This window comes from Phalacrocorax aristotelis, chromosome 8 (genome assembly GCF_949628215.1).
Source record: "Phalacrocorax aristotelis chromosome 8, bGulAri2.1, whole genome shotgun sequence".
In the NCBI taxonomy this organism is placed as follows: Eukaryota; Metazoa; Chordata; class Aves; order Suliformes; family Phalacrocoracidae; genus Phalacrocorax; species Phalacrocorax aristotelis.
The window spans coordinates 42,131,478-42,144,366 of record NC_134283.1 but is presented as its reverse complement, the minus strand read 5'-3'; the positions used below and the strand labels follow the sequence as shown (position 1 = coordinate 42,144,366).

Genomic DNA, 12,889 nt, shown 5'->3' with positions numbered 1-12,889 from the left:
TTATGCCAACTACTCAGAGTGAAAAAGTGAATTGTGTCAAAGATCTTGGGCTTAGCTAAAAGACTTGTGTTATTTTTTTAAAAAATATAAATTGTAAAACTACCTCTTAAAATGCTTCACTTTTCGGATATGCAATTTTCATTCTATTGAATTTTTTGACATATGGTTATGTAAAGCATCTAATAGCAAACTCTATCCATTTACACTTTCCAGAAGGCAGTAACTTCAGGAGTTAATGCAGAATTATTTTTAGTATGTATTCAAGTTTATTCATGCTGAAAGGTGGTACTTATCTTTTGTAATTTTAGAGTAGTTATTTGAATAAAAACATGAGTATAGTTCCATTTTAACTGCCATGTGACATTTGGGAGCTGGTTAAAACCTCTCTCAAGGTGCAAAAATCTCAGCATTTTTTTCTTTGCAACATCTCAGCGCTACACACAATACCTGTGTATGTGTTTGTATCTGTGTCTGTAAATGCGTAAAATACGAGTAATCTCCTATATGCTAAGAGAATATTATACCATAAACAATGAAAGTATTCATTGGCCAGAAGAAAGAGCAATTTTCACTGTTCTTTGTAGGAAAAGCTTGTTGAAGTTCAATTACCCTTTTGAGTCCAAATTCCATATTAAACTGTCACCAGAGAAGCTGTTAGATAAAAATCTGTGGCTGAGTATTTTCCCTAGAGCTGGGTAAATATTTCTGTTAGCCAAGTAACTGAGCCCTTTTTCAGTTCACAGACTATCTGTGCAGAGGTTGCAAGTTTCTCATGTTTTGGGGTCACTGTTTAGATTAGCTTTATGCTGTTATTTCTACTCTCAAATGGAACAGTGAAAAACAAGGGGTCTGAAACATCAGTGTGTAATTTTGGTGGAAGGAGTTTAACTGTTTGTCCAAGAGGACACGCAGGGATTTGGCTGGGACGGACTAACACGAAGGCAACAAGCAAAAGGTCAGCAAAATGTATTCTGCAAAATTTTCTTTGTTCTGAGTTTGATTTACAAGAAGGGGAATATAAACCTCTTATTTAGAGATAACTGTGGGTCTGACACTGGAAAAAGCTATGCAGTAAAAATAATAAGTGAGTCATGATGATAATGAGGCTATAGTTATGCAATACCAAGTTATCCTTATTTCCTTTGCAGGCAATGCATGATTGTACATTTTGATATTCCAGATAATCTGGGTTGCACCTACTTTGGGGCCTTTATTGATCCCTCTGTGCAGTACCATCTTGCAGAAGATACACCAATATTCACAGAATAATGACTTTCACAGTCTCTTTCACAAGCAAACATACCATAAAAACATTTATACTACTGGGTTCATTGACAGCAGTGTTCAAAGAGGCATTTTATGATGATTTCTTCTCCTGATCCATATTTCTATTCAAAGCATTTTGAAAGCATTTTCCAGCTCACGAGTCCCACTGAACCAGCCCTATATATGCTTGTTTCATAGAATCAATCACAGAATACCAGGTTGGAAGAGACCTCAGGGATCATGTTCTCTTGACAATAAACTCTCCTAACTCCGAAGCAGTGTTTGGCAGTTGAAATTTTGTAGCTGCTGTAGATCAGTGGAAAGAGATTTACACCAATTCCTTGTGATGTGACCAATTCACAGGAACAGTAAAGTGTGTTGAGTGACCAATATTTGTATTCGAGTTTCCCCTTGCAGCAGCTGAGAGGTTTAACAGGCCACTACTGGAGGCACACTTTATTTTCTTAGATCCTTGGCTGTGCGTGGTGTCAGGGCAGCCCAGGCAGAACTGGCCGCTCCGATGGGGGAGGCTGGACCCAGGTCTGCCCAGCTCCTTCCCGAGGGCTGTACCTGCCTCCCGGGCAGTATCCCAGCTCCTAGGTGCGCCTTCAGCTCTCCCCTGCAGCTGGTCTGGCTCCCAGCAGACGACAGGCAGAGTGGGTGTCTCCGTCAGCACTCATAAAACATGGCCTAGCCCTTAGTCCAGCTGGGCCAGCCCGGCTGAGCCCGCTGCTGGCTGCAGCCTCTGGTCTCAGGGCAGAGGGAGGGGAGCTCATAAATTCATTCGGATGTGCTGCTAATTTTCATGCCAGGAGTGTGTATCTTTTCCTAATCCTTCGCCTGAATGGAATATTTCCATGATTTGTTAATGGAGCTAATTCCAGAAGACTGCAAAGAGGTCCCAGACTGAATGAGCTGTCGTAATTCACTGGGATGAGACTTAGTAACATATATGGGGGCAAAGAAAACCAAAGTAAATCCTCTTACTCTGTTACAGGTATTTTCTCTTGAGTCTGGAGTTTTCTTTGTGAGAAGAAGCTGCAAGAGACGCTCCCTCCCTCTTAGCGTTGCTGCTGAATAAGAAATAAACTTTGGTAAAATTGTTAGTTAAATGAAGGAACCATTTTATGCATGCAGTCCCCAGAGGTCTTGTGGGAGCTGTTGTGCTTTTCTTGCCTTAATTTCAGTGTTGTTATTTGGATTGTGGTTAATGTACTTATCTCCAAGCAGTTTAGTGTCTTCTAGTTACCATATATTATTGCTAAATGCCTTATCTTCCTTTCTTAAGAAACTGAGGGTTTTTCTTACTGCAAAGCTCTTACCAAAGTTCGGGTAACACAGTCTCAATTTTTTTGTCTTGGTTTGGTGTTTTTACAGCCAAATATTTTCCCCCACATGTCTGCTGGCACAAGAGTCCATGTGAGCTCTCCCTCACCAGTGTCAAACATGGACCCTCCAGGATCTCCCATCGCTCCTGTCCCCTCCCAGCTCCTGCTTCAGGTAAATTATGTACAGTGTTGAACACAGCCTCCATCTAACCCTTTTTAGAAACATTTAGCATAAGGCTCGTGAGATGCTAGCCTGGCTCCTGCCAGCTTTGTTACCGTCTCCAACGCCCTCCCGACGTACGGTTCATTGGGAGAGTGGCCGCTTGGGCAGGTTGTACTTGGAGGCGTCGGTATGCAGCATGCCACGGACGGCAGCGAGGTGATTTATCAAGGATGCTTGGACAAAAAGAAAAAAATACCTCTGTGCGCAGCTGTTTCGTCCCTGTTGCAAAGTCAGGACAAGTAATCTCCCAGCTACAGAGAGAAATTAGGCCATATTTCTTCAGCTCCTTTGGAAATAGCCACAGGTATGGTAGGATCCTTAAGCATGATAATTCTCTGCCTCTCTTGATACGGTAAGGAAGTTGCTTTGTATTGTGCTTTTCTTCCTCGGGAAGGTGTCAGTCATGTCCCTCCTGCCCCTTTACTGTTCAAAGGTGCATTTTTAGGTTCAGGTAGAAAGCTTGTTAAACATAAAGGTCCATATACTGCAGTCTCTATCACTGGTCCACTCTCACCACAGTGGTTTGTATACACCAAGAGCCAGAGAAACATCCCAGTTATCTGAATAGCTGCACTCTTGATCTCTCCTTGAGGGCATCTCTTCTCCTCTTCAGCCATCTCATCCCACATACCCACCTGTGCCCCTTGCTGAAAGCCCTGCAGCGCCTGCAGCTTGGCTCCGGTAGCAGGAACAGCAGAGCTAAGCAGCAACCAAAGCATTTTTTATTTACCCCTGGGCCCTCCTCATTTTGCTAATCTGTTCATTGAATTAGTAACAGATAAATTGAGGCCATCTCCTTTCTTCCCTTTTTGCCTGCATCCTTCCTTTCCCTCGAGGGCTGCGTCACCGTCCCTGCATTACCAGTCACAGAGATTGCTCTGCTCCTACTGCTGGTCTCTGCATTCAGCTTTCCTGCATTTCTGAAGCAGGGTTTTGAGAGGAATTGCCTGAACCTGGAGAAATACCACCATGAATCAGACCCATTAGCTCCCTGATGTTTTTTATTCTTTTGTTCGACTTCTCTTTAAATATATTTGGTGGGAAGTGACATGGTGAGACAGATCCGAAAAGTCAATATCGAAACTTCCCCAGCTAACGCCCTAGTGCTGCACATGAATTACAGACACACTAGGGAACAGGCTCCCACCTGCCCCTCCTCTCCTTGCTACCGACAATTTTAAGTCTGCCAGGAGTGAAAGCAAGGCAGGAACTTGCCTCCGCCCCTGTCACAAAAGTCTCAATACAAAAATCCATGGTTTTGTCCTAGGTGGGCTCCGAGCACATGGCAATCAGCAGGAACTGCTGGCATCGGGGGGATGGTGGCTTTGGGGAGCTACGTTGCATGTTGCTTTGCCTTTGAGCTTCAAGAAAGCAAGAGAACAGCCCGACTTCTGCTTTTGCAGTGAAAATGATAGGAAGCTCTTGGCAGTGGTGCCTGGCTGTTTCTAAATTGGCTCTTCCTCCCTCTGCCTTCTAAGTCTCGTGAGAAATAAATCGGTATAATTTGTTTGTGAATTAACATAAGGTGGCTATAGAGATATGAAAGGCCTTTGCCAGGCTTAGTTGATTTACAACTTGTGAGCAAATAATTTAATTAGTGGGAAACATTTATACTAAGCGCATGTGAAGACTGTTAGCTGCGACCTTATTCCAGGCTCTGTGGCAGCCTTGTAGAGCCCAGCTAGGGCTGATATGGGACGAAGGGCTATGGTGAGCGATGGGTCAGATCCCTCCTCGGACACACTGGCTCCTGCTCCCTAATCTGGTGTCTGGTATGTCTGACATAGCTCTGGATTTCAAAGGTCAAGGTGAAAAGTGATTTTTATCAGTCTTTATGGCAGCATCTGCACTGCTCTACAGGAATGGCCTGTAAGGCTGGGCCAGCGGCCAAATTGCATGTTTTGGCTTGTCCAAGGATGATCGGAGTCGGTCGAGGGGTGGCCCTGCTGCACTGGGGGGGCTTTGCGGTTTGGGCTGGCTTCATTGGCTCCATCCAGCCTGTCTGGATGGCCCCTGTGTCTGGATTCACGGGGCCACTTGCACACAACTCATCTGGAGCCGTGGGAGCTCAGGTCGTGCTTGGGCTGCCGGGGGGCGGCAGGCACCTGGTGCCTGGGATCCCCCCTCTCCCAGCCTCACTCGAGCCCCTCCTGCCTCTTGGCCGTGTCCCAGGCGGGATGCAGAGGGGATGAGGTAGGAAGGACCTGAAAACAGCAAATCGGCTCTTCTGTAATCCCTTTCAGGTGGTGGTTTTTTTTCCCTCTATAAAGGACCCAAACACCTCGGAAGTCTTAGGGAAAATAGGGTCGATCACAATATTCACATGCTTCTTTGGGAAACTAAGAAAAATGGGAAAAAAAACCTCAGATTTTTTTTAAACATCTCTGTATCTGGCTTTATTTATACAATCCATCAAAAGGTATCTGACCAACAACATTATTTAAGCTGAAATAGGAGACTCACTATTAGTCTTGAAAATTCATAAGATAAACAGATTTTGACATTTAATGCGTTGTAGCCAGTGGAAGAATAAATTACCGAGCAAACATTGTGCGGAAAATATTTAAGCGAAGGAGAAATCAGAGTACTTTGTATGGGACCATATACCAGGACCATATATTTTGCATGTTCTGTTTATTTTTGTATTGGGCAAGATGAAGTGTGCAGTTTGTATTCTTTGCTAAGGGAATAATTTAAACATAGCTAAGGATGGAGCGTCTGTCAAACAACTCTTCGGTCAGTAAACAGTGTAAGATATAATTTTATTAAACGTACCCCAACTCCCTCCCTTTTCATCCCCGCTGCTGAGAACCACAGGCGCATGAGTTATCTCCAGCAGAAGGCACCGGGCTTAGCTGTGCAGGAAGAAATGGCTGCTTTGTTTCAGAGCTATGCACGCATCTAAATGATTTGCACTGCGAAGAAAAGAAATGAGGGGTAGAGCTAAAGCAGCTGGGCTCCAGAAAAAATAATGGATGTCAAATAAATGAATGCCTGAGATACCATCCCGCAAACGAAAGCAGAAGTGGGATTGGGCTGCTGGATAATAGGTTTCCATTAGAGTCCCCAGGCCCACTGTTTCACTGAGCTGGTGGTGCCAGACCAACGACGTTGGTACAAAAAAGCCTAACGGGTCTCCTTGAGAGATGTGCCGCGCACCGCTGCCTGGTGAAATCCAGGGATAGTGGATGCAAACAGATGCCACACAGGACAAAGTGTTCCCCAAGGGGGCACGTGCGGAATAAACTCAGGAAACACAACGGGTTCTGGTATAAAAGGCCAGTTTGGGGCTGTTGGGACTTTACCCGCTGTGTCTGACAGTGCTCAGAGCTGCCTTCACCTACCCTGGCCTCCAGCACTGGTTGTTATTGTGCCAGGAAACACCCTGGCCCCAGTCCTGTGATAAATCAAACACCGTGGTTATGATTTTTAAAACCTCTTCTTTGAAATCTACTAAATAGGTAAGCCTGGTAGAGGTGAACATACTGCTTCTGATTTTATTTTTTTTTAATAGCTTCTGTTAGAAACCCACACTCTCACGAGCGCTATTCAAGTGAACACATGGTATAGGCCCTGGAGAAGTTTTGCCTATCTTTCCCTGTTTTGCTCTCCCTTCCCTCCATTTATTTGTCTGCAGCTCTCACCTGCTTCTGACCTTAGTGACGAGATCCCAGGGCGAGCTGGGGCTTCTGCTTACGGCTACCGTGCAAACAGTAAATGAGAAGACATAGTCAAAAGACGTTTACACATAGAGCATAGCTATTTTTATTGTTTCCAATGATGCATGTGGAACTCTCAAGTTCGGGTACCAATTAATTAATTACGCTCTTCATTTGGTCTAATGGGAACTGTGGTATAAACAAAGGAGATGAGGCTGGGACTGAGCAGCCCTTGCTGGGAACCAAATATGGAACAGCAGATGCTAGAGATTTTGCTGAAAGATTGGATTCGATTAACTCTTTTGCATTGTGAGTGCTATAAATTTGGGAGCTGGGTGGGCCAGACTCAAGAAGAGAGGTAGCAGATGGGATGAAGGGAAGATGATTAATAGAAACATATCCAGCAGCCTTGTATTAGCTCCTGCTGCCTGGTTTGCAATGTGCGGACTGGAGATGGGAGTAGCAGGAGGTGGCACAGATGGGAAGAGGACAGAGAGTGATGCGAGCTAAAACCTGAGATGACAATCTCGGGATGTGAAAGTCCTCAGTCCCTTTGGTGTCAAGTCTGGTGGGAGGCAGGTCTGTGTCAAAGGCATTAGCTGGAGGGTGCAGGTCAGAGCAAAGCCGCCTTCTCCTGTGTGTTTCGGTCTGGAAGGAGAATTGCAAATGGAGTCTGAGTAGATGCTCAGAAGAGTTGAGGAAGAGTTGGCCATGATGTGCTCTGAAAAGTGTTTGGGTTTAATTTCTTAACTAGAGGAGGAAGCAGAAGGGGTGCTGTGAGGATCATCTTTGGTTCTGGGGCCAATCTGCCTCTCCACGGTTGTATATCATGTGTTGGCCTTCAGGAGCACTTGACTGTCCACGTTGTTGCAAAGTTGGGAAGCAAAGCAGTAAAGGAATATATATATAAAAAAAAGAGAAAAAGAAAAAAGGAATGTAGCCCCCAACTCCCCAGAGCAGGCTGGGAAAGAGGGGCAGGAAAAGAGGAGCTGCAGCAGAAAAGCATTAAATAGACACCCAGACTGGCATAATGACAGAGACAAACTTTTAGATCAGTAAGAAACTGTGAGGATAAGCTCATTCAATAAAAAGCTGATGATAGGGAGCCACAGGGATAGTATGCACTAAATGACACCATTTACCACTCTGCTTGCTATCACTCATTATACTGCATAATGCTCTAGATCCTGTTATATGCTGCTTAATGCAAATCTGGCCCCTGCTGTGTCAGGCACAGCACACAAAAAGAGAAAAAAAAAATCATTCCTTGCCCCAAGGAATTAATGATGGAGAGTAAGGAGTATTTCTATGAAAAATGGCATCATAAGTTCTGTGTTGGAGGCTGTGGAAGACAGTGACAGGTGGACAGCGTGTTTCTCAGTTTTGTAACAAAAGAAAATTATATATATAAAGTATAAATGACTGTTGGCTGAGCAGGTTACAAAGACAACCTTGGGAGGCATAATGGTTTCAATCTGTTGAGGGAGAATGATTCATTTTAGTTGTATAGAGAGGCTGAAGATTTCATTTAATCTTAGATTTTAGTAGACTACAAATCTTCACCCGTTCAAACTCAAAAGAGCCAAATCCTACGTGGTTTGCTGGTATTTGTGGCTTTCATTTGAAAATTGACAAGCCTTTTCAACTGCTTTTGCTTTGACGTGGTGGCCTCTTCTGATGCAGAACACAAAAAATCAGCAGGTGATAAATGCCAGAAGAGAGAAGGATTCAGGTTAAGTCTTCTGATCCAAAATGATCTCTTTTGGAACAGCTCTGGGAAGTCTGTATAACACAAAGCAGCCGGAGATTAAGGGAGGAGCAGAAGTCAGCAAGAAGCGATGGCAGGGAGGAGGCTGCGGTCAGCCTCAGACATTTGTTTGCAGCCCTTGGTAGGAGGAAGCTTGAAGACATGTAGTTGGCCTTAAGCAAAAATTGTTTGGTTTGGCTGGCAGGGAGCGTCATTTGCTAGTTAAGAAGGGTGTATTTGATGAAAGCAGGGAAGTGAATTCTCCATGAAGAATTGATTGCTACCAGGAGCTGGCTTGTAGCTACAGAAGGATGCATCCCAAGCCTGACATGCCCTTAACTATCCCCAAAAACTCTGTGAAGCACAAAATTATCCTGAGACCCAAGAGAGAGGAAGTTGCTTCTAAATTAATCTACTGTGGTAAGTGGGGTTTGACCACCCTTAGCAAGAATGACAGGGTAAGACACGAAACTCAACAAATTTCAGGGTATAAATTAAACTGCACAAAGCCTTGTCACACTTCTCCATACATAAATGTATGTTTAATTCATACATTTAATTGAGCAAATTTGGGAATGCTTAGCAGTGCCGGACTAGGCTGCCCTGGCCCCTGCAGGGACTCCCTGCTACAGCCTCCGGGAGGAAAATCCAAGCCTTAGGCTCTGCCATTTTTATGCTAAAATATATGTTGGAGTCAAGCACTTGAATGGGTGTGAAAACAGTGCAAATGTTTCAGAGTGAAGGACTTGGATGTGAAATCCATGCCAGTGCGACAGGGCCTGGTCCAAAGAAAATACTCACTCAGGGGATAGAGGCTGACGCCAGACTAAAACGCAGCGCTTAGTTGAGTCACAAGGAAATTGCTCTGACTCAGTTTCCTCAACTTAGGATTAATTTGTTTTATTTTGAACAATGGGCCTTATTCTATAGAACTTGCCATGTTTCATTTATTTCCAAAAAGTCCCCATCAGCTGGAGAAGTTTCTTCCTTTGTTTCACTGCATTTGACAATAGAAGAGAGTTTTCCTCTCTCAACTGGCAGATTAACCATTATTGTTAGTGAAAAATACTGTCCAGCAGGGTTAAGTCATTCCACTTAGATGGCTTTGACTTTGCTGTGCCAATTATTAATTTTCATGAATTTCAAAATGTGTTTTATGCTGATAAAGCTTCTTAAAGTGTTCCCTCTAAAGCTGTGTTAAAGAAAGTGGTGCTTACATAAGTCCTTTGGAATACCTAATGTGCCATGGCTTTTGCTATAAATATTCGCCAGTTCATTATTTTCTCTGAACTTCACAAGTGGGTGGGTATTGATTATTTCACCAGTTACAAGCGAATAGTCTTGGATACTTGCATAAGGTCTGAATAAGCCCGCAAAGCAATCTGCTGCTTTCACTTTGGCCAAGTGGACAATTATTTTTCTAGATTTCCTACCTTCTGTTTCCTCTTGAGTTTTCATATTTTTCTGCTTTTATGTTGGAAATTAATTTTCTGCCTGTAAAAGGCACTTGACTGACAGGATTAACCCAGAAAACTCTCTCCCCCCAAGTCCAGAAAGGTTTTTCATACCAGGAAAGAACTTTAAAAAACCCATGAGACTTGGAGGGTAACGTGGCTCCTGGCAGCTGGGTGAGGATCGAGCTGCCCCACAGCAAATCCCTCCTCTGTGGGATAGACCCAATTTAATGGCTCCATCCGCATGATGGAGCAACTTCTCACACAATTTGCCCAAATTGTCCTTGTTTATCATTGTCTCTGACTCCTCGCTCAAAATGCCTGCAGCCTCGGGGTGACGAAATGCTGGTCAAGCCTCTGCAGTGGGTGAGTCGCTTTGGGGTGTTTGTCCACCCAGTCACATACAACTTAAATATTCTGACTGCTAATTGATTCCCTGCTACTATCTCCAACAGGCCCAATAAAGCCACCGAAGAGCTGTCAGTCTGGTGTGTTTTAGGTGCCTGGGGGCAAATGTAACATGCCCGGCTGCTGATGAAACTGCTGTCAGCTGAAGGACACGGTGCCTGCTGCACTGGTGACATGCCGTCAGCTCTGGGGCAGTTTTGTTTGCTGCTTTGCTTTTGCCTGTCATTTTTTCACACAGAAGTAATTTCCAAGGTCTCAAGTTCTGTTATAAAAGTATATAAAATCATCTTTCTCTGACAAAAAAAAAAAAAAGAAAAAAAGAGGCCCAACACAATGCATGTTCTTCTCACCTCCTCCATGATTCAGGAGGTTCACAGACATCTTAGATGTGACCTCCCGTTAATCCTAAAGTTTCAGAGTGGAATATTTCCCTTATTTCTGAATATCAGAAACGAGTTTGCTAATTAGGGAATAAACAAGGTCTATCACCATGGGGAATATTTTAAGAAATCAGAAAAGTGTCATTCTTCTATGAAAATTGTCACTTAGCAATGATAAAATAACATTTAATAGCAGCAGAGGTTATTTGCTGCTGGTGTTGCCGAAGGCTGAAGCTTCAAAGGACTAGAAAAGGTTGATCTGCATTTTTAGCTTCATAAAGGGAAAAGAGGAAAAAGTAAAACATGTGATTCATTACTTAAAATAAGACAGTGGGTAGGAAGTGAGGGAAGATGACTCTCCTACCTTCAAATGGAAATATGTCCAAAGACCCATCTGGAATGTCTGAAAGAGCAGGCAGAGACGATACTGCTGAGTTGCAGCTTTTTGCACTAATTTCCACCATGACACCTTCACTCCTTTCCGAAATTACCTCCGTTGTCGCTAAGCTCAGTTCTCTTGGGGAACTGGGTTAGGCTGAACAGGGAGAAATTCATTTCAGTGGGGAGCAGGAGGACTTTATGCGAATGCTTGTGGCACTGACAATTCACGTCCTGGATGTTTTGCGTTGATTTCTCAGTGGAGACAAGCCCTGGGGACCTGACTTTGATTATCTGAATCAGGCAGCTCCAGATTACCTTAATGTTGTGCTGACTTCATCTGGCCCGCTCGTGCAGGCAGGGTGCATTAACCACGCAGCCGAGCGTGGCTGAAGGCAGCCGAGATCGGATCCGCTCCAGGTGCTTGGTGAAATCCTGGGAAATTGCCTAGTCTGGTATGAAGCTGCACCAGAAGAGACTGGAACAGCAGCATTTGCTCGTGATGGATGACCCTTAATTTATTTCCACTGTAAGAGGTTTTGGAGACAAGGTTACCCTATAAATAATGTTTAAATTGTAATTTTGTTAAATACCCTTCTCCTGTAGAAAAAAAATAAATTGCTGCCTTCTTTCATTATCCCAGGTAATCAGTAACACATCCTCAGGTCCAATACTGTCATTTGTTTCATACAATATTTCTGTATTTTTGTATACTGTGGGTATGTATATGTGTGAATATGTGTGTGTGAGTATATGTTTATCAGGAGAAAGATAATTCGTGGAGTGATGCCTGACCCGGCTAAGGTCTTCGCGGGTCCATCAGAGCCACGGCCAGCCACCACAGCTGTACCCACTGCAAGGTGACATGCAGCACCAGCCCTGTGGGATAGCGTGTGGCACCTTCGGGAACCTGTGACCACGGCATTTGCTCCTAAGATGATTTCCTCTGGCTCATAAGAAAGGAAGGGATGCCCTCATCCTGATAAATGAAGGACAAAAACTGACTGAATCAGACAGCAGCGTGGAGAGGGAAGGGGACAGCCCTGGCTGTGTGTCCCTGTTTCCAGGGCAAGGTGGCAGCTCAGCGTGGCGCTAGCAGCGCACGAGGCTGCGTGCTCGGTATTCGCCCTGGCACACAAAGTGAGTGAATTCCAGTCTGAACCTCTTCCCAGAATGCCTCAAATATGGTTTGGGTCTGGTATTGAGCAGAAGAAACGTGGACAGACAACTTCCCATCCTGACCCCCTGATTTATTCTGATTCTTCTCACTGGGGACATGGGGCATATTAAAAATAGGGGCCATTGCTGACAGATGCTGTGGCATGTGGAGCACAGGGACTGCTGTTTCCCAGAACTGCCTGTCATCTGTATTCTCTTTGTGCCGTTGCTGTATATGGCTTCATTACTAAGTGGCTGACCTGCACCGAGCGGCTTGTCAGAAGCAGAGGTTTCAGCTTGATGGTTGCTGGCTCCAAAACATTACCTGGTGACTGGCTGGGAGAAAGGCAAGCTGCAAACGCAGCCCTCGGAAATCCTCCTTCTTATTCTGGGGACATGTAGCAGAGTGGCTACAAACTTTTCTCTCTTGACGCTTGAGAGTGACAAATGGTGGCTGTTTCTTTTGAATGTGCAATTATTGATGCACTGGCTGGCTGTTAGGTTTCCCCAGCAAATGGATGGGACGTTATTGCAGTTTGTTTTAAAGGTTTAATTTTTAATAGAATTTTGCCACTTCGTGCCATCATATTGATGTTAAGAACAGCCCATTGTGACAGACCTGCATATATTTTAAAATAATTATTCTACTAAAGACCCTTGCTTTCCTTCTGTAGCCTCATTACACAGATGTAATTAATGAACCACAAGCAAAACAATGTCTGCTATTGCGTGGCAGTAGGAATTTAGCAAGTGAGCCTGTCTCACTCCATAGAGATGTGTCAGCCAGCAAAAGGCTGACTGATGTCTCAGATCCAAGCTGCTTCTCTTAAACAAGGAGAAATATTAACCTTGAATGAGAAGACAAGGAGTTTGTCATTTAAAAGAAAC

At 44.2% G+C, this 12,889-nt stretch overlaps 1 long non-coding RNA gene across 1 annotated transcript; it reads left to right on the top strand.

Annotated features, from left to right (window-relative positions):
- The first annotated feature begins 561 nt into the window (after nt 1-561).
- On the top strand, nt 562-12,674 carry LOC142061576 (uncharacterized). The gene is made up of 3 exons (XR_012662152.1): nt 562-955; nt 2,264-2,766; nt 11,608-12,674. It is a non-coding gene; the product is annotated as an uncharacterized LOC142061576 (long non-coding RNA).
- Nucleotides 12,675-12,889: the final 215 nt, after the last annotated feature.